The sequence below is a fragment of the Tasmannia lanceolata genome, unplaced genomic scaffold, assembly GCF_043159265.1.
Source record: "Tasmannia lanceolata isolate RefF3 unplaced genomic scaffold, GAP_Taslan_0.1 ptg000003l, whole genome shotgun sequence".
NCBI classification, from domain to species: Eukaryota; Viridiplantae; Streptophyta; class Magnoliopsida; order Canellales; family Winteraceae; genus Tasmannia; species Tasmannia lanceolata.
In genome coordinates this window covers 40626634-40649200 of record NW_027518680.1, presented here as the reverse complement: position 1 = coordinate 40649200, position 22567 = coordinate 40626634, and positions in this window count along the sequence as shown.

The following is a 22567-nucleotide window of genomic DNA, read 5'->3' as shown; positions in this document are numbered from 1 at the left end:
ATAAGCACCTGCAGTTGATGTTGACATGACATACGCACGTTGATGTTGACATATGACGAGCCTTAACGAGCCGAGCCGAGCCGAGCCTGGCCTGACTCGGGCTCGGCTCATTAAGCTTAACCGGCTCGGCTCAGCTCGTTAAGGATTCGAGCCGAGCTCGAGCGAGCTTCCGAGCCCGAGCCAAAATTGACACCCTTAGCCGTCTTCTTTCCAAGCCATCTGTTTTCATCTTCTCCTTCTTTCCAAGCCATCTGTTTTCTTTTCTTCTTCTTTCCAAGCCATTTTTTACCTCCATTTTTAGAGGTTTCTTGAACACCGTATTTTTCCCTCTTTTTTCCTTTCGAAGCCGTCTTCTTCTTTCCAAGCCATCTTACATTTCATTTTTTACTTCCCTATATTATGTTGCCACCACCGAAAACCCCTCGTTTTCTTCTTCCTCAAAAGTAAGTGGAAGTTTTTTTACTTCCCTTGCCTTCGTCGCTGCCGTCACCGTCCACTTCCTTCCGGCATTTAGTTTCCCAGCGTAAATAAGTAAGTGGAAGTTTTTTTTGACATTGATAATCCGTTGTTTAGACTTGATACCCCCTGTAAATATTGGATAACCTCCACTTATATTTGGAAACTTTATTTTTCTAACCTATTTTAAAAATAATAGCTGATATTTTGATTTTTTTTGTTTCATTTTGTTTGTGTGTTGTGAAGAAATTGTTATGGTATAAATTGATATCCTCAGTAAAGAATTGGATAGCCCTTGTTTCTAAATTGATAACCTAAGTATAAATTGGATAACCTCTGTATAGAATTGGTAACCTCAGTAAAGAATAAAGATCAGTATGGAGTTGGATACCTTAGTCTAAAATTGATAACCTCTGTATAATAGGATAACCCTTGTTTATACTTAATAACCAGTTGATAGGCCGTTGTGGACCCCGATCCCGAGAGGACGGTGGGCGAGGGACACGAGATCCCCCGGTCAATTCTCTGAGACCTCCACAATGTGAATGAGAGCTCTACCAAGGAACTCTCGAAACATGATGCCACTCACAGCATGGGTGGCGAATATATATGTATGAGATACCTCTTGATCGGGAGACAAAAGCCTCGAAACCAAGACGCACCTAAAATAACTCAGAGTCGCCATCCAAGGAAATGGGCCCTAGATCCCATGAAATACTGTGTCGCAACGGATAACCAGAGATGCAAAGGTCCGTGCCTGGTGACGAATGAGGAAGATCCGGAGAGCACCCCCAATTCGCCCAAGTATAAGCACTTGGTCTCTTATGCCATTTTTAATTAACTTTGAAGTGTTTTGGGCAAAAATCATGTGAAATGGGAACAATCATCCCCGAGAAAACGTCTTTCTAAGCATGCATGACCCGGAGATGGGCAAAGAAAATGAACATCCAAATCCTAACTCATCGCATCTAATCCTAACTCATCACATCTAAGAAAGCAATAAACAATCGCATGCATAGCTACAGCTAAGCAGATAATGATAGATATAATGAGATAAGGAAAGCAAATATCTAAGTTTAGACAGATAATCAAGCTAAGACGAATGGATAAACGCTATAGCTAAGCAATCAAAGCAGTAAAGTAAATACACTAGCATGCGAGCCTATGCGAGAGGTAAGGTTAAGAAAATAACAATCAATCACATGCTTGAGAAGCAAACAAACTAGAAACGACGCATGAGAAATCTGAGGCAAGCACACGACAAGCTAAAAGATGCAAGAAAAGAAAAGAATCAGAAAATCATTGGTATGCGAGAACCAAAAACTGACAGGAAAAAGAAAATGGAACACACGATAGGCTCAGAGGGCGATTCAAAAGGAATCAAGCCCAGCGATCCTAATCTGCTAAAGATCGGACAAGTCTCGCGATCGTCATGACCTATCGTTGGGCTCAGCGAGGACAATCCCTGTAAAGGGGCCACGCTACGTCATCGCCCGTCCCAAAACCCGACAAAACGTCGGAAAACCGATGAAAACCGGAAAACCGCGATCGAAATCGAAAATGGAATGAAAAGGGGACTCCGAGTGACCTGGCGATCATCATCCTTGATCCTTTTTGTTTTTGTTTTGAAATGTTTGAAAATATTTATTAAAAGGTTTGACTGAACTTGGATGGACCCAAGCTACCTACGTACCCTGTGAAAAGGGATCAAGCCAACGTAGTTCGAAACAGCTTTTTCAAAAAATGCTTTTGATGTTTTTGATGTTTTTAGATTTTTGCTATTTGATTTTTATGTGTTTTTTATCCCTTTTGATTGAAAAAAAGGGGTTTGGCTCAAGAGGTTGCCGTCCGTCATAGCCTTAACCCGACGATGTGTTCCCAAAATCGATGGAATCCCGAAACTCGAAAAGGATCCCGAGGAACGTGAAGAGAATAGTCCCAAGAAGAAGACAAGGTGGAACCCCTGAATCCTATAAGAAACGATGACCTCAGAAAGAAGGGAAAGAGGATGTGAAGGGCAAAGGGTTGGCTCAAGAATCATTCCGTCATCGCCTAAACCCAAACAAATGTTCCCAGAATCGATGGGATCTCGAAATACAAAGAATATCCCAATGAACATGTGGAGAGTAGACCCAAAACTGCCAAAAAAGGAAGAAACCCCTAACCTTGTACAGAACCCTAAGATGGAAGAGGAGACAAGAGGGGAAAGGTTGCCTAAGACCAACATCATAGGAGGTATTTTGGACTGACCATCTAGACTTGATATCTTGTTTTGGCCATGGTAGATAATGGCTTACAATTCGGTTACAGGATAGAGCTGTAGGAACACATCATTAAGGACAAGGAGAGGGAGATGTGATTCATGGGCAAGGGTAAATGGGCACTTAAGAGTGCCATGCCATGAATAATAAAGATTCGCAATGATTTACAAATGAGTATCTACTCAAAGGTAAAATTCCCAACAATTAACATTCATCTGAGACAATCTAACGATTGAGATTGAACACAACCATTGAAAGAATCACAAGGCCCAAGGTGATTTGGTACAATCAGGAAGCTTTGGTAACGAGCTAAGGATACAGGGGGGGTGAGTCATATTAAAGTGAGCTTAGGTTTAAGACCCCACAGACCGGAATCCTATATACACCCAATAAGCATAATAAACTGACAAGGGCAATGAGCCTGGAGGACCAATTGTGTTCTTTTCTTTTCAAATACGTACGCCAACATCCCAAAACAGTACCATTTTAACTGAATTGTCCTCATTACAAATTATCTCCAAACTGATGTGGTCATTAGAAATCAACAGTAGTGCAAAACATTAATACCAAGACGCCTAGTAATGCAAAACATTAGCAATGTGAATATGTAAAACATCTCTATGCAGCTACAAGAGAAACCAATTAGAACGAAAGAGGTAATTCGGGTTAACATGCTCAACAAAATATAGTAGTGTCTATCAAGAGCATAAGAGAGATACAATAGGTATAAACACCACTCTATTTTTATCATTGGATTTAAGCTAGCCCTACCTCTTATTGCGCAAAAAATAAATGAGGGAAAGAAAATGACTGAATCAATGGTCATTCCAACTCCTAATCACAACTCTAAGGAGCTGACCAAAACATGTAATATAAACTGATTTGGGATATTTGAGGAAAACAAAAGAAAAAAACTTAAGTATTCAACAGGATAGAGAAAAGCAATGATGGTAATTAAACCTGTATAATTATAAAAATAGAGATGGAGGGGATTACCTGAACTTGCCTCTGAAATGAGTTGGGTTTTTTTATCTTTAGCTTTTCTTGTAGGGGTTCTCTGACGAGGATCCCACACTTGAATCTTTTCTACAATTGAATATACTGAGATTCACCATGACCGGGCCAGCAACCTTGGGTAGAGCTCCAGGGAAAATGAGAGGACAGTGATAATTTGGCAATGGGGATGGAGAGATGGGTTTCAAATAAAAAATCTGAAGCTAGGGGCAGATCTAGGGTTAGAAAATGATTGGACCAGGAGATTATTGGCAGAATTGTAGAAATTGATGGAGCCGATTTGTGGGTGAGCACTTCTTTTGACGAGATCCAAGTGACCAGCTAGCCTCTCTTCTTTTCTCAGTTGAACACAGGGAGAGTGAAATTCTGAAACGATGGAGGAGAGAGTGGCAGGTAAGGCAATAGGTGGGTTTTGGTAGCGTTGATAGAAGGAATAAAAGATGGGGAAATGGGTTTTGAAATGGGTTTAGATTGGAGCAGTTGGGGAAGGTGATATAGAGAAGGTAGCTAGGGCAATAGGTGGGTTTGGAATGGGGTTTTGAGGTTGAGGATGGGGCAGAAACAGGGGATAGGGTGGCTGGAGTTGGGAATGGTGTAGGGGGACGGTGGCTGTGGCAAACAAGAGTGAAAAAGAAGAGGGTTTGAAGAATATGGGTTAATGGAAGTGGGATTTGTTGGTGGTAGAAATGGGTTTGGATAAAACAGGGTACGGTGGCTGGATTGGAGATGGAGATGGGAGATAGTGGTGGTGGTGGTGGTGGCTGAAAATGGAGGAGATGTAGAGGTGGCTAATGGTGGAGGGTTGGATTGGATCTCCGGCAAGGTTGGTCGGATTTGGGTGGGTGGAGGTGGCACGGCCGGAGTTAGGGTTGAGAATGGAGGTGGGCGATGGTCGGAGAAGGTGGAGGTTTGGATTAGAAAAGTGGGTTTTGGTGGTAGAGATGGAATGGCCGGTGGGGTTTGTTCGGTCGGATTCCGGCAAGCTTGCCGGAATCAATGGAGATGGTGGGGTTTGGGAGAAAAAGAAGAAGAAAGAAAATGGGTTGTAATGGTGGAGGCTTTAAGAGAGGCTGATAGTGGTGAAGATGGGAGTGGGGTTTCCATCAATGGGAGTGGTGTAGGGAGAGAAGGAGTGAGGATGTGGGAGGTGAGAGTAGTGGTGGTCGGCCTCTCCCTCTCTCCCTTTCTCTGTTGCGGCTGCCTCCTCCCATGAGACCTCTCCCCTCTTTTTTTTTTCTCTATCATGAAGATCCCTCCCCCTTAAAACCCTAATCAAGTGGCCCATAAAAAGGGAAATGATAAATTTGCCCCTCCATCTCTTCTTCAAGCAACCCCAAGCTGGTTGATTCACCCCCCTCCTGCTTAACATGGGAGAGTGATTTGACACACGCACTCTTTGATATTAGCAGCCTCTTAGGGGTATTGCATCAAGATGAACACAATGGGTGGGTACCATTTCGGGTTTTCTTCGCATTTGGGGCCCACTTCTTCAGGAATTTTGGGATTCGGTTCGGGATTTAGGAATCGGAATTTTATTCGATCTTGGGAATTTATTCGATTTCGGAAATTTGGGGTTATTGGGGGTCAGGTCAAAATGGGGTGTCTATAGCCGTACTTAAAGTTAATAAGCAGATGATATGCCATCTTTGTAATTTGTATCCCCTATGTATAACTTGGCATCCCATATGTATAACATGCCATCCCTTATGTAGAATTGGATAACCCTTGTCTATAATAGGATAACCCCTCTCTATGATAGGATAAGCCCTGTTTATACTTAATACCAGATGATAGGCCATCTTTGAACTTGGCATACCATGTGTATAACTTGGCATCCCATATGTTTAACTTGGAATTCCTTATGTACAATTGGATAACCCTTGTCTATAATAGGATAACCCTTGTCTATAATGGTATAAATTGATAACCTCAGTATAGAATTGGATAACCCTTGTTTATAAATTGATGACCTCAGTAAAAATTGGATAACCTCTGTATATTTGGATAACCTCAGTCTAAATAAGCTCAGTATAGAATAAATCTCAATATAGAATTGGATAACCCTTGTATATAAATTGATAACCTCAGTATAAAGTGGATAACCTCTGTATAGAATTGGATAACCCTTGTATATAAATTGATAACGTCGGTAGAAATTGGATAACCTCTGTATAGAATTGGATAACCTCTATATAGATAACCTCATTATAGAATAAACCTCAGTATAGAATTGGATAACCTCAGCATAACTTCGCATCCCATATGTATAACTCGGCATCCCTTATGTATAATTGGATAAATCTTGCCTATAATAGGACAACCCCTCTGTATGATAGGATAACTCTTGTTTAAACTTATAAGCCTTGCCGTTAGATTATCCATTTGAATTACTTGTGAGTTTCCTGCAGTTAGATCACAATACGAACAGGCAAACTAATAGATTATTTATTTATACCTCTGGTATGAAACCAAAAAAAAACCCATCTTTCTTCTGCTATTTGTCATTTCCATATGTTTGTTCAGATGTGCTGATTTCTTATGTGGTTTCTGTTTATTGATTATGTTGGCAATGAATTCAGTTCAGTTCTTTTAATCTCTAATGTGGGCTTTTTTTTTGTTTCTTTGTATCGTGAATGAATTCAGTCTAGTTAGAATGCAACATAATTTGAATGAATTCATTTATTTGTATCTTGAATTCATTCATTCATTTGTTTCTTTAATGTGGGCTGTTTATAACTTTTTGATGATGTTTGTACAGACCTCGATATGTTTGTCCATTTGTTATATGGCTAAGGGAGGGAAGAAACCTGTAAGTGTACTCTATTGTAGTTTACTATTTGATGTATTAGTAGTTCTTTTATGTTCATTGATGACTTAACCTGTCATGCAGGTTAAGAACGTGCCGGCACGATGTTCGCTTGCATGTTTTACAGCTACAATGGGGAGGATGAAGCTGAGGGAATGGCATAAGAATGCTCTGAAGATGACTCCCTTCAAGGATTTGATGAATTTAGAAGATGTGGTGATGCATGAGCCCCTAATCAGAGCACTGCATTCTAATTGAAATGCACATACGAAGTCCTTTATTTTAGGGAGCATCGCAGTTCCCTTTGAAGCGACCGATGTTGGATTGGCGCTAGGCCTCTCACTGAGAGGACAAAGAGTAAATGTAGCTAGGGTAATCCCTACTGACAAGAGGAATCCCCCTCCTCTTGTGCCGGGTTGGGTGTTTCCCAAAGCATCTGCGATGGCACCGGAGATTGAGAAGAAGATTATGATAGTAGAGAACAAGGAGGACCAAGTGTCGATCGACGCAACGGTGAAGTATGTTCTCCTTCACCTATTTGCGACGATCCTCTTCACGTAGACCGCATATCGGGCAGACCAGATGTTCTGGCCCTCTGCAGATAATAAGCAACTACGCCTGGGGCTACACAGTATATGACTGGTTAGTTGAGTACCTGTCATCTGGAATATGCCTCGGCGGCTGCTCTTTGGTAATTCAGGTATGGTGTCATTTCAGCTTCTTTAAATCATTATATGTAGTTTATTATATGTTCAAATTTATGACGATTAGGTGTATTATGCAGGTGTGGCTCTATGAGCATACCAAATTATGGGTTCCAAAGAATCCAGAAGCCCGACCACGTCTCCTGAAGTGGAACTGGAATACTAAGTCTGGGTCGGAGGAGGAGTGGCCGAAGTATCAATCAATCGAAAAATGACGCATCGGTGGACATGAGGTGAGACATAACCAACATAGATTGTTCATTAATTGTTGTATTTAAATGAGGTTAGACAATGATAATAGGTTATTGAAATCATCAGGTGGTTGTCTCATTAACTCCAGATGGGGAGGAATTACGGTATCTAGCCTCAAGCTACCAGGTAATGCACTTTATATTGTAATCACGGTATTTCATCGCTTATTTCTCTCCTTACTGTCCTTTTATTATTTACTATTTTTGTATGGCAGGAGGATGATGAGTCGGGTTCGATAGAGGGGCTTCTATCGCTGACGTGTTCCCCTACGCCCCCTGCATTTGCCAACCCACCCGAGAGATGAGAAAATGAGAGAGTAGACGAGCCAATTGGTGGTGGTGACTTTAACGATCCTCATGAGAGAGAGGACGAAATAGAAAATGAGAGAGATGAGCTAAGAAAAGAGAGATAGGAGTTAAGAAAAGAGAGAGAGGAGACAAGGAAGGAGAGGGAGGACATAAGGAAGGAGAGGAGGAGACAGTTGGTGGAGAGGGAGGAGGTAGCAAAGGAGAGGGAACAAGTAGAAAAGAGAAAAGATGAGTTGAGAAAAGAGAGGGAGGATTTTGAAGAAGAGAAAGCTTCCTTTAGGAGGGAGACTGAAGAATTTAGGAAAGTGAGGGAAGCTTTCTTAAAAGAGAGGGAGGGGGTGAAGAAGTAATAGAAGAAAGAGTTGGTGCATTGGAGGAGGAGACAGTTGGTGTAATGGGGAAGGAGGGTGGCAGTGTTTTGGAGGAGAAGGATGGTGATGTGTTGGAGGAAGCTCGAGTTGGTGTATTAGAGGATGTAGTGGGGAAGGAGATTGAAGATGTGTTGAAAAAGGTGGCTCTCACCATTACTGACAGTCCTCTACAAGTTCCAGATGTCTTGGAAATGGTGGCTGTCACCATTAATGACAGTCCTCTAGGGGTTGAGAGCACACCATTCATTATTAACATTAAGGACAGCCCTCTGAAGAGGAAGCATGCCGAAGCTCCTCCTATGGGTAGTATTGAAAAGGAACTGAAACGGAGAAGGAGCAGGGCTACGAGCAGGTTCAAACAATCACCCTTTGACGTGGAAGCTCAAACCGATGAGCAGGAGACGAACGCAGACCCCAAGAAGGGGAAGCGAGCCCCTAGGGCGAAGAAGGGAGGGGCAGGTAGGCGAAGCGCAGCTATTCAGAAGCTCATAAAGTATAATAAAAAGTACGTAAATGCAAGGTTGTAGCACATAGATTTATTTGTCACTATAATGCGAGTGTGTTGCAATTTTAACGGCTCTATGATTATGCAGCTTGGAAGTCATTACCTGCAATGATGGCACTAGGGTAATTGCGGAGGACTTGTACGAACTCTGGTGCCTTAAAGGGTACCTCACAACCTCAATAAGTGGCATCACACTCCTCTCTTCAAATTTGGTTCGCATTAGCACCAATAGTAGTTTTGAATTAAATTCGAATCCTTTTTTTTAACAGATAATAGACATATGCGCGAAGGCCATTCACTCCAACTACCGTTTAACCGGTCAGAACCGAATTGCATTAGTCAGTTCGTCACTCCATGTAAGAGGGTTTCTCTACATATGCATGTCACATAATACCTTTATTTATTAATGTTCATTTCTTTCCAACTTAATATCTGCATACACGTTGTTCATGGGTATCTAACTGTTGGTTGTGACCGGATGGATATAAGAAGAAAGCTGGGGGTGTGGGCGGACGGGAAGAACTACATATGCATGTTACATAATACCTTTAACTATGGCCCACACCATAGGATGATCCAAGCCGTCCATTTGATAGGCCACATCGTAAATAGGTTGTGTCCCAAAAAACCATTTCCATAAGATGATCCTAGCCCTCAGATATAAAGAGAAATTGCTTATTATGCAAACCCATATAGATTGGGATACTGGTTTTTAAAAACAAACAGAAGCTCACACGGAGCTTCGTATAAAATGACAGAGCTCCGTGGGAGCTATTATTTGTTTTTTAAAAGAAACAGAAGCGTGCACGGAACTCCGTATAAAATGACAGAGCTCCGTGGGAGCTACTGTTTGTTTTTTAAAAGAAACAGAAGCTCGCATGGAGCTTCGTGATTTTCCATGGAACTTCGCACACGGAGCTCCGTGTAGTTATACAAAGCTTCGTGGGAATATCTTTTTTTTAAAATCAGTAGTTCACACGGAGCTCCGTGTAAATGTACGGAGCTCCGTGAGAGCTACTGGGTTTTTTTAAGAAAACAGTAGTTCACACGGAGCTCCGTCTGAATGTATGAAGCTCCGTGAAAGCTTCTGAAATTTTTTTAAAAACCGAGCCCCAGTGGCCCTTTCAACTTCAACTTCAACTTCAACTTTCCGATAGCTTATAGTCACACCCCACTCTATTATGACCATTGTCGACGTGTCTTCCGGACGAGCGAATAAGCGTAGGGTGATCAATGCAGATGTAGCATGAGGGTGATCAATGCCACTTATCGTCGATGTACACGTATGGTCGGGTACAAAAGTCTTAACTAGCACATAATTCAAATGAGTACTGCCCGTTATACGAAATATGCAATCGCTTACTTGACATCGAACGCCATACTACCTGGGGGTGGAATTTACTCTCACGAATGTAAATCTTTGCCAGATTGCATACTCTCAAATCGCCTTCTTGAACTGCTTCATATTCAGAAAGATTGCCCCAACCTTTAACTGGTCAAATTCAACATTATGGACATCTTCATCATGGGCCCCAACATACATGTCCTCTGCTCCCATTAGCCGACTAGAGCGAGGAGAACCCACTGCGATGGGTTCTGCGCTCGGATTTACACCAACGTTTCCACAATGGACACCATTCCGATCATCATCATCATGATTATCATCAACGCCGTCGGCATCATCATCGTCGTCTTCTTCAAGATCATAATCGTCGTTGTCGTCGTGATCATCATCATCTTTGCCTTGTCCAATATCACATCCGACCGGACCATCCTTCATAGAAAAGTTATCTTGAAACTCATCATTGATGTCTGCTTCCGGAACTACCTCATTTTGTCTATCATCGAAATATTCCCCCGCATGGTCCGCAGCAAACTCCACATGGTTCGGAACTGCCTCATTTTGTCTATCATCAAAATATTCCCCTGCATGGTCCGCAGCAAACTCCACATAGTTCATACACGGATCATCGGTAAATCCTTTTATTTAAGAGGTCCTGAAACATTCCTGAAGAAGTACAATACCATTGACTGTCATTAGGTTGGGCTGAATCACCTCCTGTAACACTAACAAATTCATCTTCAAAGTCTTTTTCCAAATCCACTTCCAAGATTGGGCGTTTCAAATTTCGGCGTTCTCTATCCCTTAGAGGTGGAATCGAAGCAGAAGGTATTGGTGGATGATGAGAGGGTTGAGAAACACACACATTGTTCGGGGGAAGCATAGAGGGGGGCATACAAACATTGTTCGGGGGAAGCATATAGTATTCATTGAATTAATACCCTCCGGGCTTCTGCTTTGGGTTATGTACAGGACCACAGAATTGACTGCATCTTTGACAAAAATCTTCATCAGAGACTAGAGGATATCGTCATTACCAACATCAACTAAAGTGGTTATGTACGGATCAACAATGTATCGACATTTTATCAATAGTAACACCTCCCTACCTATACTCCACATTGTTTTGCAGATAAGATCTTCAAAATCTAGCAAACTAATCTGACGGCTCACCGAAATCAATGACTTCCTCCCTCTGACATATTCCCAAGAAACTTCATCCTTCAAATAACCATCATAGTGTAAAAGAAACTCAAGCATTTACGAATACCTGCAACGACACGAAATGAACACAATTTCAATCATGTGTCAAGATAAAAAAATTCAATAAGGTTGCCATTTATAACAAATTATAAAGACTATACATTACAAATATCACAATTGCAAGCAGATGGCAGCTCTAACCAAGGGGTTATGAAATACACAAAGGTGTTATCTATTGGATACAAGGTCTATCTACTATATAACATCACAATTTATACCGAGGTAATCCAACTCCATACTGATCTTTATTCTATACTGGGGTTATTTATACTGAGGTTATCCAATTCTATTCAGAGGTTATCCAATTTATACCGAGGTTATCAATTTAGAAACAAGGGTTATCCAATTCTTTAATGAGGTTACCAATTTTAGACTGAGGTATCCAACTCCATACTGATCTTTATTCTATACTGAGGTTATCTACACTGAGGTTATCCAATTCTATACAGAGGTTATCCAATTTATACTGAGGTTATCAATTTAGAAACAAGGGTTATCCAATTCTTTAATGAGGTTATTAATTTTAGACTGAGGTATCCAACTCTATACTGATGTTTATTCTATACTTAGGTTATATATGTTGAGGTTATCCAATTTATACTTAGGTTATCAATTTAGAAATAAGGGTTATCCAATTCTTTAATGAGGTTATCAATTTTAGACTAAGGTATCCAACTCCATACTGATCTTTATTCTATACTGAGGTTATCCAATTCTATACAGAGGTTATCCAATTTATATTGAGGTTATCAATTTAGAAACAAGGGTTATCCATTTCTTTAATGAGGTTATCAATTTTAGACTGAGGTATCCAACTCTATACTTAGGTTATCTATATTGAGGTTATCCAATTCTATACAGAGGTTATCCAATTTATACTGAGGTTATGAATTTAGAAACAAGGGTTATCCAATTCTTTAATGAGGTTATCAATTTTAGACTGAGTTATCCAACTCCACACTGATCTTTATTCTATACTGAGGTTATCTACACTGAGGTTATCCAATTCTATACAGAGGTTGTGCAATTTATACTGAGGTTATCAATTTAGAAACAAGGGTTATCAAATTCTTTAATGAGGTTATCAATTTTAGACTGAGGTATCCAACTCCATACTGATCTTTATTCTACACTGAGATTATCTACACTAGGGTTATCTAATTCTATACATAGGTTATCCAATTTATACTGAGGTTATCAATTTAGAAACAAGGGTTATCCAATTCTTTACTGAGGTTATCAATTTATACCATAACAACTTCTTCAGAACACACCAACAAAATGAAACTAAAAAATCAAAATATCAGTTATTAGTTTTAAAATAGGTTTCAATGTAACCCACCATCTTCCCCGGAAAGTAAGGCGGAAAAACCAGTGACCTAAAAAAAACTGAAAAAAAAACTTTCACTTACCTATTTAGGAGGAGACAAGGTAAAAGGAATTCGAATTCTCCATGATTTGAAAGAATACAGTTGAGGGTTTCTTCTTTCTTCTTGTAAAAAAGGCTTCGAGTGAAGAAGAAGAAGAAAATATGGTAATTATACAGTTGAGGTTTTCCTCTTTCTTCTTGTAAAAATGGCTTCGAGTGAAGAAGAAGATGAAAACATGGTGATTATACAGTTGAGGTTTTCTTCTTTCTTCTTCTAAAAATGGCTTGGAGGGAAGAAAAAGATGAAAACAGGTGATTATACAGTTGAGATTTTCTTCTTTCTTCTTCTAAAAATGGCGTGGAGTGAAGAAGAAGATGAAAACATGGTGATTATACAGAAGAAAGGAGAAAGAAGAAAACCTCAACTGTAAAAATGGTTTGGAGTCGAGAAGAAGATGAAAACATGGTTTACTTGCAAGGAAAGTAAGTAAAAACCATTTCGATTTGACAAGGGGTATTTCTGTCATTTTTTCAGGTGGGAATTGGGTTTCGACACCACTTGGACATGTTGAAATTGGTGACTTCAATCAGACATTTTCCTATTTTTCCGACGTCACATGGAAATTTTTCCTTTTCTGAACTCCCATAGTCGGCGAGTTTTCAACTTTACACCATCACACGCTCAAAGTACATGTGTCAGACCAAATTAAGACCATTTTGCCCTTCCTTGTTCTGCAAGTGGTACCCATCACAATCAAAAAATTTCTTGCTGATTGCGTCTCTTTCTCTACCTGCATTAAATATACCTCGACATCTCTTTTTCTACCTTCGCCTCTTTTTAAAATTAAGAATAATCTTTGCTGTAGAGGCGGAAGTCAAAGGTTACAAGGTAAGGTGCGACTGAAATGTAGATGGGTGCAATCGGAAAATACATGGGTGCGAGTGCATTAAAGAAATCCGATTAATATTTTGTCATCTCGAGGCTCACTCGTTCGAAGTTGGGAAATGAAAGTTGTAATCTACACCGTTGAACGATAGGGTTCATTTCGAATTAACTTTGGTTCGATATAATTTCGAATGTTTCATTTCTCAACGCCGCTGTAGCCACTAGCTTGTCCCTCCATCTTCCTAAGAAATCTATTTTTTTCTCTGCCTCTTCCTTGTTGTTTTTCGTCTTCTGCATCTTCCCCCTTACTTCTCCTCCGTCTTTTACATCTTCAACCACTGCCCGGTTTACAATCCTTGTTTGTTAACTTCGACATTAAAGTGATAGGGAGTAAAACCAGTGAGGCCGTTTGATCACGCCACGTGTCACCCTCGCACCAGAGGAATCTAATTGTGGTTAAGAAAGGTGTTAAGACACGGCAGGGCCATGTGATCTCGCCATGTGTCGCTTCCCCGCCACCAAAATCTTAAACATAATCACCATCATTGGGATTATGGATAAGGTTGTGCGCCGTCGAGCCATGGGGCAACCCAATCCAACAAAAGAAGGTTTTCTCTCCAAAATGATGACAGAGGTCGACGTGGCATCCCATGAACAAAATTTGCATGCAAGAAAGAAGGATAAATAGGCTACTAAACTCTTGAAAAGGGGGGGATCCAACCCAAGAGGGAAAAATGAAAATTAAATTCCTAAACCAAGCGCCATTAATGGGGAGCTTTAACCACCATTAACACCATTCAAGTCCAAGCAAAGAGAGGGGAAAAAGGTACTGGACTCCCGCTCCCTCCTTCCTACTCTCCACTTTCAACCCATCCGCCCAACTTATAGAGAAAAAGCCCGCGCATTAGTTCTAGTAAACTTGATCGTCCCCCTGTCATTTCTTGTTGTTCATCATACGGTTGGTCCAGAATCTGACTTGGGTGCCAAAGTGGACGTCTGGGACCCATCCCGGACCTCCCTGACCCCTTTGTTTGTGATTGCAGATACTAACGGAGGCACTCTACCCGCCGTGCGATCACAAGCCCGGATTTTTGCCCCATCATATTGGCGCCATCCGTGGGACCTGTTTGAGCTTGAATACTTCGTGACGATGAGAAACCACACCCAACAGTAAGAAATCGGGACTGACCAGTAACTAAGCCCAACATGCACAAACTCATGTCTCTAACAACTCGCATGCCTCGGGCCAGCACTTGCCTACCTCCAGCACACCCAGATGGTTCCCACCATGGAAATGTTCAACAAACTTCGTTAGAAGTTCCTTCTACGGTTACCCCGGCAACCAAGCCCCCAGTTCCCGAAGTTCCCCTAGCCCCATACGGGCGGACTGCAATCTACGAAGAAGACAGTGGGGAACCACACGAGGAACGTCATCATCAAAGGAGGCGTGAAATCCAAGTAGTGACTTGGTTTGGCAACCTAGAGGGGGGGTGAATAGGATGTTTATAAAATCTTTTGCCTTTTAAAAGCTTTTCCTAATATTTCACCCAAGACCTATCCCTTGTTTAATTAAGTTTGAAATAGTTGAACTTAAACAATATTACAAATTAATATAAGTTCAAAACCCTTGTTGATTAGCAAACTTAATTAGGTGATTTATAGCCTAGTTAGTATGGTACAATTATTCAATTGAAAACAACATGCTAACTACTCACTCAATTCTAACTATGTAAAAATGCAACCACAAATAATAGAGTGAGAAGGTGAGAAAGAAAAGAGAAATACCAACACAAGTGACACAATGATTTATAGTGGTTCGGCAAACGGCCTACTCCACTCTACTCCAGGTCGCACTTGAAGATTTCCGCTATTGAGACCTCCACGACACCCGGCTCCAAGGCTTTTACAATCCAAGGGAATTAAATGAGGATGCCGTTCCACCTTTACAATGACTCTCCTACACCACCGAGTTCTAAGCGTTTCACCCAAGGGAATTAATACCGGATTCCCTTGCCACCGATTGAACGAAGAAGAAGATTAGCTTTGCCTCTAAGTAAGCTAAAATGCACACTCAAGCTCCCACAAGATTCTCTCAAAAATCAATTACAATTTTAAAGCCTAAACCAATCTCAAATGATTTTCTCCAAATCAAGGCACAAGAGGTTGGTGAGAGTTTTTACCCAAAAATGATTCACAAATGATTTTCTAGGGTTTGTTGAAGTTGGACAATGTTCATCACATCTTTTAGACCCATTAGATGGGTATATATAGTGTCCCAACTCAACATGATCGTTTCAAGGGCAAAACGGTTATTTTTGGGTCAAACAGTCAACTAGTCGTTGGAGGCCATAATTTTTTGAGTTTGTAGTGTTCTCGGAGTTTCGAGAAAACGGCCAGAGTATAGACTTTTACTACTGGACCATTTCTCGGAGTTCCGAGAAAATGTCCAGAGTATAATTTATACTCCCTGGAACATTTCTCGGAGTTCCGAGGGAACTCTCGGAGTTCCGAGAACCCTAAGTTCAGCAGATTTTCTATTTTTTAGAGCTGATTTTTCTATGGCTTTTGGAACTCAATTTTATCAGTGAAATGAAGGTCTATAGAACCAAGAGGGGGTGAATTGGTTTTATCAAAATTTTATACAATTTTAAATTCAAGTATTAAACTTAATTTGATTTTTTTCTTCTCTTGATTAGATTTTTTTTAGTTCAAATAATATCAAATCAAAAGGAAATGCCAAACCAAACAAAAATAAAACTGCAAGACAAGGAAGGAACACACCGATATATAGTGGTTCGGGCAAAGCCCTACTCCACTATTCTTGAGATCGTCCTCAAGGCTTTCCACTATGTGAGACCTCCACGATGCCCGGCTCCGAGGCGATTACACTCCCAAGGGGTATTAAATGATGATGCCCTTGACACCTTTACACCGACTCTCCTTCTTCACCGAGTTCTAAGCGTTACTCCTTAGGGTATTAAAAATAGGATGCCCTAGCCACCTTTACAATGAATAGAAGATGAAGATTGCTTAGCTTCTCTTGAAAGCTTGATGCACAATGAAGTCCCCTTGAGTGCTCTCCACAATAGGTTGCAAATGAAAGCCCTAAATCCAAACTCTAATGATTTGCAAGTGCAAGACAAGTTTGGTGGAGAAGAAAAACAAAGGCTCAAGCTAAAAGGGGTTTGCAAGTTCTTTGAATGCTCAAGGATGTTTTTCAAATCATTCAAGAGAGCTAGATAATCCTCTTGAATGAGTATTTATAGCCCTTTGAGAAGATATGACCGTTTTGGGGGTGTGAGTATCAAAAGACACTAAAAAATAATTTTTAATTTGAAACCCAACGGCTCTTTTCTTGTGCTGTCGCGACATTGTCGGAGTTCCGAGAAGCCTAAAATCAGCAGACTTTTCTGTTTTTGTTACTATTTGACTTTGGGCTTTTGGAACTCAAATCTTATGATAATTTGGAATGTTATGAGGGTCCCAACATGTTGGTCCACCACATAACCATTCACTTAACCAATTAATTTTAATACGGGGAGTGTGGTTATTTTTGAAAAATACATTTGAAAGATTTTGCCTTGACTTAGAAATCAAAGAGAGAGGATGTACAACAAGTCTAAATATGGTTATGCTCCTTTTTGGTCTTGGTCTTCATAGATCTTCTATGGTGTGCTTGCATTGCTTGAGTGTGTTGAGGTGAGCTCCACATTAATTGTTCTTCCAATGTGAGTTGTCTCATGTGGTCTCTAGCTCATTTGACTCTTGTGTGGTACATCTTCAAGCATGACCAAGTGATGTGATGGTTCCTTCTATGATCACCCCATCTTATCACAACACTTCAAGGCAAATTGATTAGTATTCAAGAACATAATCAATTGTGTTTAGAATCATCAAAACAAGATAAGAGAGTAGACCCTTGAGCTTACAATCTCCCCCTTTTTGATGATGACAAACAAAATTGATTATGAGGTGTGTGTGGAGTGACATAATAGGCAAGTGAATGCAGGAACTCCACCTCAATATATGCACAATGATAAACGATAACAAGTAAAAGCATATAGTGCATATCGAACATGAATAGATAATCAATTTTCAAACTCCCCCCCCCTTTTTGTCATCGACAAAAAAGGCGAACTTAATCAAGGTTTAAGCGCATGCATGAACAAAGTGATATTCGAGAAGTAGTTCATGTTGATTAGCTATGAAACTCCCCCTTAAACTTTCAAATGAGGCAAACTAAGATGTATAGCAAATAGGAGTGAATGTAGCCTAAAAAACCACATTTTTTTCTTTTTTTTTAAATAAATGAGATACAGTGTGAAGCTAACATGATGAGCAGGAGTAAATGATGATTGAGTTAGGTACTCCCCCTGAATCAATGCTTATGGTATAAAATATGTAGCTAAGTAATGCACATATACCTGTTCATGATCAAGATGTTGACGTATTGCCAAATTGTTAGGTCTTTTAATTAAGGTGAAGGTACCTCTCCATCTTAGAGAACTAAAAAGGCTAAGAGTACCAATTGAGTGATTTTTAAGATTAAGGTTTGACATCTCATTCATGCAGATACTACTAAACAGGGATGATATATATATATATATATATATATATATATGAGAAAACGGTTCCTACACATATGTGTAGATAAGTTATCTACACACTAGCTTAAAATACAGTGGGGGCCACATTATTTGGGTGATCCAAGCCATCCATTTTAAAGGCCGTCACATAGATATGGTGTCTACAAAAAATCAGATCCACAGGATCATCCTAACCATTCGAACTGTGGAGGCAAAAAATGGACTAATTTGTAAAGGTTTAAAGACATCCATTTTACCTCCACAAATCGTAGGGTTGGGATGATCCTATGGATCTGATTTTTTGTAGACACCCTATCTATGTGAGGGCCTTTAAAATGGATGGCTTGGATCACCCAAACAATGTGGGCCCCCACTGTATTTTAAGCTAGTGTGTAGAGAACTCTCTACACATATGTGTATGAACCGTTTTCTTATATATATATATATATATATATATATATATATATATATACTATATAGATAAGCTGGTGAAAGGCACAAAGTATTTATCTGAAAATTTCTTTGACTTGATCCGCACTCCAAATGTTCAAGGCACTTCGGATATAACATATTCTATCATCACCAAGAGGTTTTGTAAAGATATCAGCCAATTGTTCCTCAGTGTTGATATATTTTAACCAAATGTCCCCTTTTTGTGAGTGATCTCTAATGAAGTGGTGCATAATCTCAATATGTTTGGTTCTAGAGTGTTGTATGGGGTTCTTTGTCAAGTTTATAGCACTAGTATTGTCACATTGGATGGGAATATTTTCCAATTTAATTCCATAGTCCATCAATGTGATTTTCATCCATAGGACTTGTGCACAGCAAGCTCCAGCTGCCACATATTCTGCTTCTGTTGTGGATAGAGCTACTGAATTTTATTTCTTGCTAAACCATGAAACAAGTGATTTGCCCAAGAATTGACAAGTCCCACTAGTGCTTTTCCTATCCACTCTACATCCAGCAAAGTCTGCATCTAAATATCCAGTGAGAGTGAAGGCAGTAGATCTTTCATACCATAGGCCCAGACTTTGGGTTCCTCTTAAGTACTTGAAGATCTTCTTGACTACAGATAGGTGAGACTCCTTTGGATCCGATTGAAATCGAGCACAGAGATAGACAGTAAACATAATGTCTGGTCTGCTGGCTGTCAAATAGAGTAGGCTACCTATCATACCCATATACATCTTTTGGTCCACAGATTTGCCAAATTCATCATTTTCTAACTTAGCAGTTGTACTCATGGGAATTCTTGATATCTTGCTGCTATCCATACCATACTTCTTTAATAACTCCTTTGTATATTTTTCTTGATTTATAAATATCTCATTTTGGTATTGTTTGATTTGGAGTCCTAGGAAGTAGGTTAACTCACCCATCATGCTCATTTCAAATTCATTTTTCATTAGAGTTGCAAATTCATCACACATTTTTTGATTAGTCGAGCCACAGATGGTGTCATCCACATAAATCTGGACAAGGAGGATATCTTGATTTCTCTTTTGATAAATAATGTTTTATCCACCTTTCCCATCTGAAAATATTTTTCTACTAGGAAGGTGCAAAGCCTCTCATACCAAGCTCTAGGAGCTTGCTTCAGACCATATAAAGCCTTATCAAGCTTGAAGACATGATTTGGATGTTTGTAGTCTTCAAATCCTGGAGGTTGCTCAACATACACTTCCTCTTGGATATAGCCATTTAGGAAGGCACTTTTGACATCCATTTGATATAATTTAAATCCTGTATGAGATGCATATGCCAAGAGTATCCTAATAACTTCTATACGGGCAACAGGAGCAAATGTCTCATCATAGTCTATTCCTTCCTCCTGATTGTACCCTTGGGCTACAAGCCTAGCTTTATTTCTAGTGATAATTCTATTTTCATCCATTTTGTTTCTATACACCCATCTTGTGCCAATGACTGGATAATCACTAGGCCTAGGCACTAGCCTCCACACCTTGTTCCTTTCGAATTGACTCAACTCTTCTTGTATAGCTATCAACCAATATTCATCCTTTTCGGCTTTCTTGATGGACTTAGGTTCTAATTCGGATAGGAACGTCAAGTTGTTACTCACACTTCGATAGTATGATCTAGTTCTTACCAGCAATGTGGCATCACCTAAGATTTGGGATTCGGGATGATCTACCAATATTCTCTTATCCCTAAGTAATGAGTCATCCTCTACACTCTCAACTTCCTCACTAAGTAATGTGTTACTTGTAGATGCATGGGGAGAAGCATTTGTCTTAGGTAAGAGGTGTTCAATAGGTTCATCCTCATCATGTGGCATTTCTTGAGGTGTTGGCTCTCTCTCATCAAATGTAACATGCATGGATTCTTCTATAACTAGGGTTCTTCTATTAAACACTCTATATGCCTTGCTATGTGTAGAATACCCTAAGAATAAGCCAGCATCCGACTTCTTATCAAATTTAAGCAAATTATCTTTGATATTCAAGATGTAGCATCTACAACCAAACACTCTAAAGTAGCTTATATTTGGTTTCAAGTTTTTCCAAAGCTCATAAGGTGTTTTCTTAGAAATTAGCCTCATATATACTCTATTTATAATATAGCAAGCGGTGCTAACCTCCTCTGCCCAAAAGTATCCAGGGAGATCATTCTCATGCAACATGATTTTAGCCATTTCTTGGAGGGTTCGGTTCATTCTTTCTACAACCACATTTTGTTGAAGTGTCGTAGGTGCCAAAAAGTTATGTTTGATGCCATGTTCATTACAATAAGTGTCAAAGTGTATATTTTCAAATTCCGTTCCATGGCCACTCCTAATGTAAGATATGGTAATACCTTTCTCATTTTGGACTTAATTACACAACTTAAGAAAATTTTCATAGGTTTCATCTTTATGTGCTAAAAATATGACCCATTATGTGCTAAAATAAGTTCCGAGCTCGAAGCTCCGAGAAGCCTAAAATCAGCAGACTTTTCTGTTTTTGTTACTATTTGACTTTGGACTTTTGGAACTCAAATCTTATGATAATTTGGAATGTTATGAGGGTCCCAACATGTTGGTCCACCACATAACCATTCACTTAACCAATTAATTTTAATACGGGGAGTGTGGTTAGTTTTGAAAAATACATTTGAAAGATTTTGCCTTGACTTAGAAATCAAAGAGAGAGGATGTACAACAAGTCTAAATATGGTTACGCTCCTCTTTGGTCTTGGTCTTCATAGATCTTCTATGGTGTGATTGCATTGCTTGAGTGTGTTGAGGTGAGCTCCACATTGATTGTTCTTCCAAGGTGAGTTGTCCCATGTGGTCTCTAGCTCATTTGACTCTTGTGTGGTACATCTTCAAGCATGACCAAGTGATGTGATGGTTCCTTCTATGATCACCCTATCTTATCACAACACTTCGAGGCAAATTGATTAGTATTCAAGAACATAATCAATTGTGTTTAGAATCATCAAAACAAGATAGGAGAGTAGACCCTTAGGCTTACAATCATGTTAAATGGAATGTCATGAGGGTTCCACAATGATGGAACACCACATAGTCATTCACTAATCCAATTAGGCTCCAAGGGTGTATTGTAGTCTCTTTGAAAAATATTATTTTTCACTAGTTTTAGGGGTTTAAACAATGAGCCTTGACAAGAGAAAATGCTAGAGAGATAGGAATACATTCTACCCTTTCTACCACTCTCTTGAACTCTTCTCTTGAGCTGGGATCTTCTATGGTTGAGCTTCCATGCTTGACATCTTCAAGTTGTGGTACAAGCTCCTTGATCATTTGCATTGGTTCTTGATCCTCCAGCTTTGGCCTTTATGATCTTCTCTGTATGTTTAATGCTTTGAGATTATTGTTATTGAGCTTCTCCTTGGTACATCCTCTAAGGTGTGGTTTGTCCGAGAATGCTTTAGCTCATTTGTCAATTGGTTGGTTCATCTTCAAGCATAGGCCAACAAGGTGTGTGCTAGTATGATTTGACTTGTGTAGGACATGTCTAAAGCACAACACTCAAAGCAAATGATCAGTCCATAAATGACTAATCAATTTGCGTTTGTTAATCATCAAAACAAGGTGATTGAATGAACCCATGGGGAACCCTTGGGCTTACAATCTCCCCCTTTTTGATGATGACAAACTAAATTGATTAGATAGGTGGAAGGAACCTCTTATGAGCAGTAGATAAACAATTTATTCATTATTACTCCCCCTCAACATATGCATGAGTTATATTTAACAAGTTATAATACAAGAATGCATATGATAATGGATCTAATCAATTATATAAATTCTTTCTCTTTTGGCATAAGCAAAAAGGAAGATTAAGCCTTCAAGCACAATTACATAAAGCATCAAAGATATTCAATGAGAATATGATGCTCCCCTAGCTTTTTATCATGATTAGCCAATGAAATCAATTATATATGGCATGATAAGAGATAAGCAACATAGGAAATG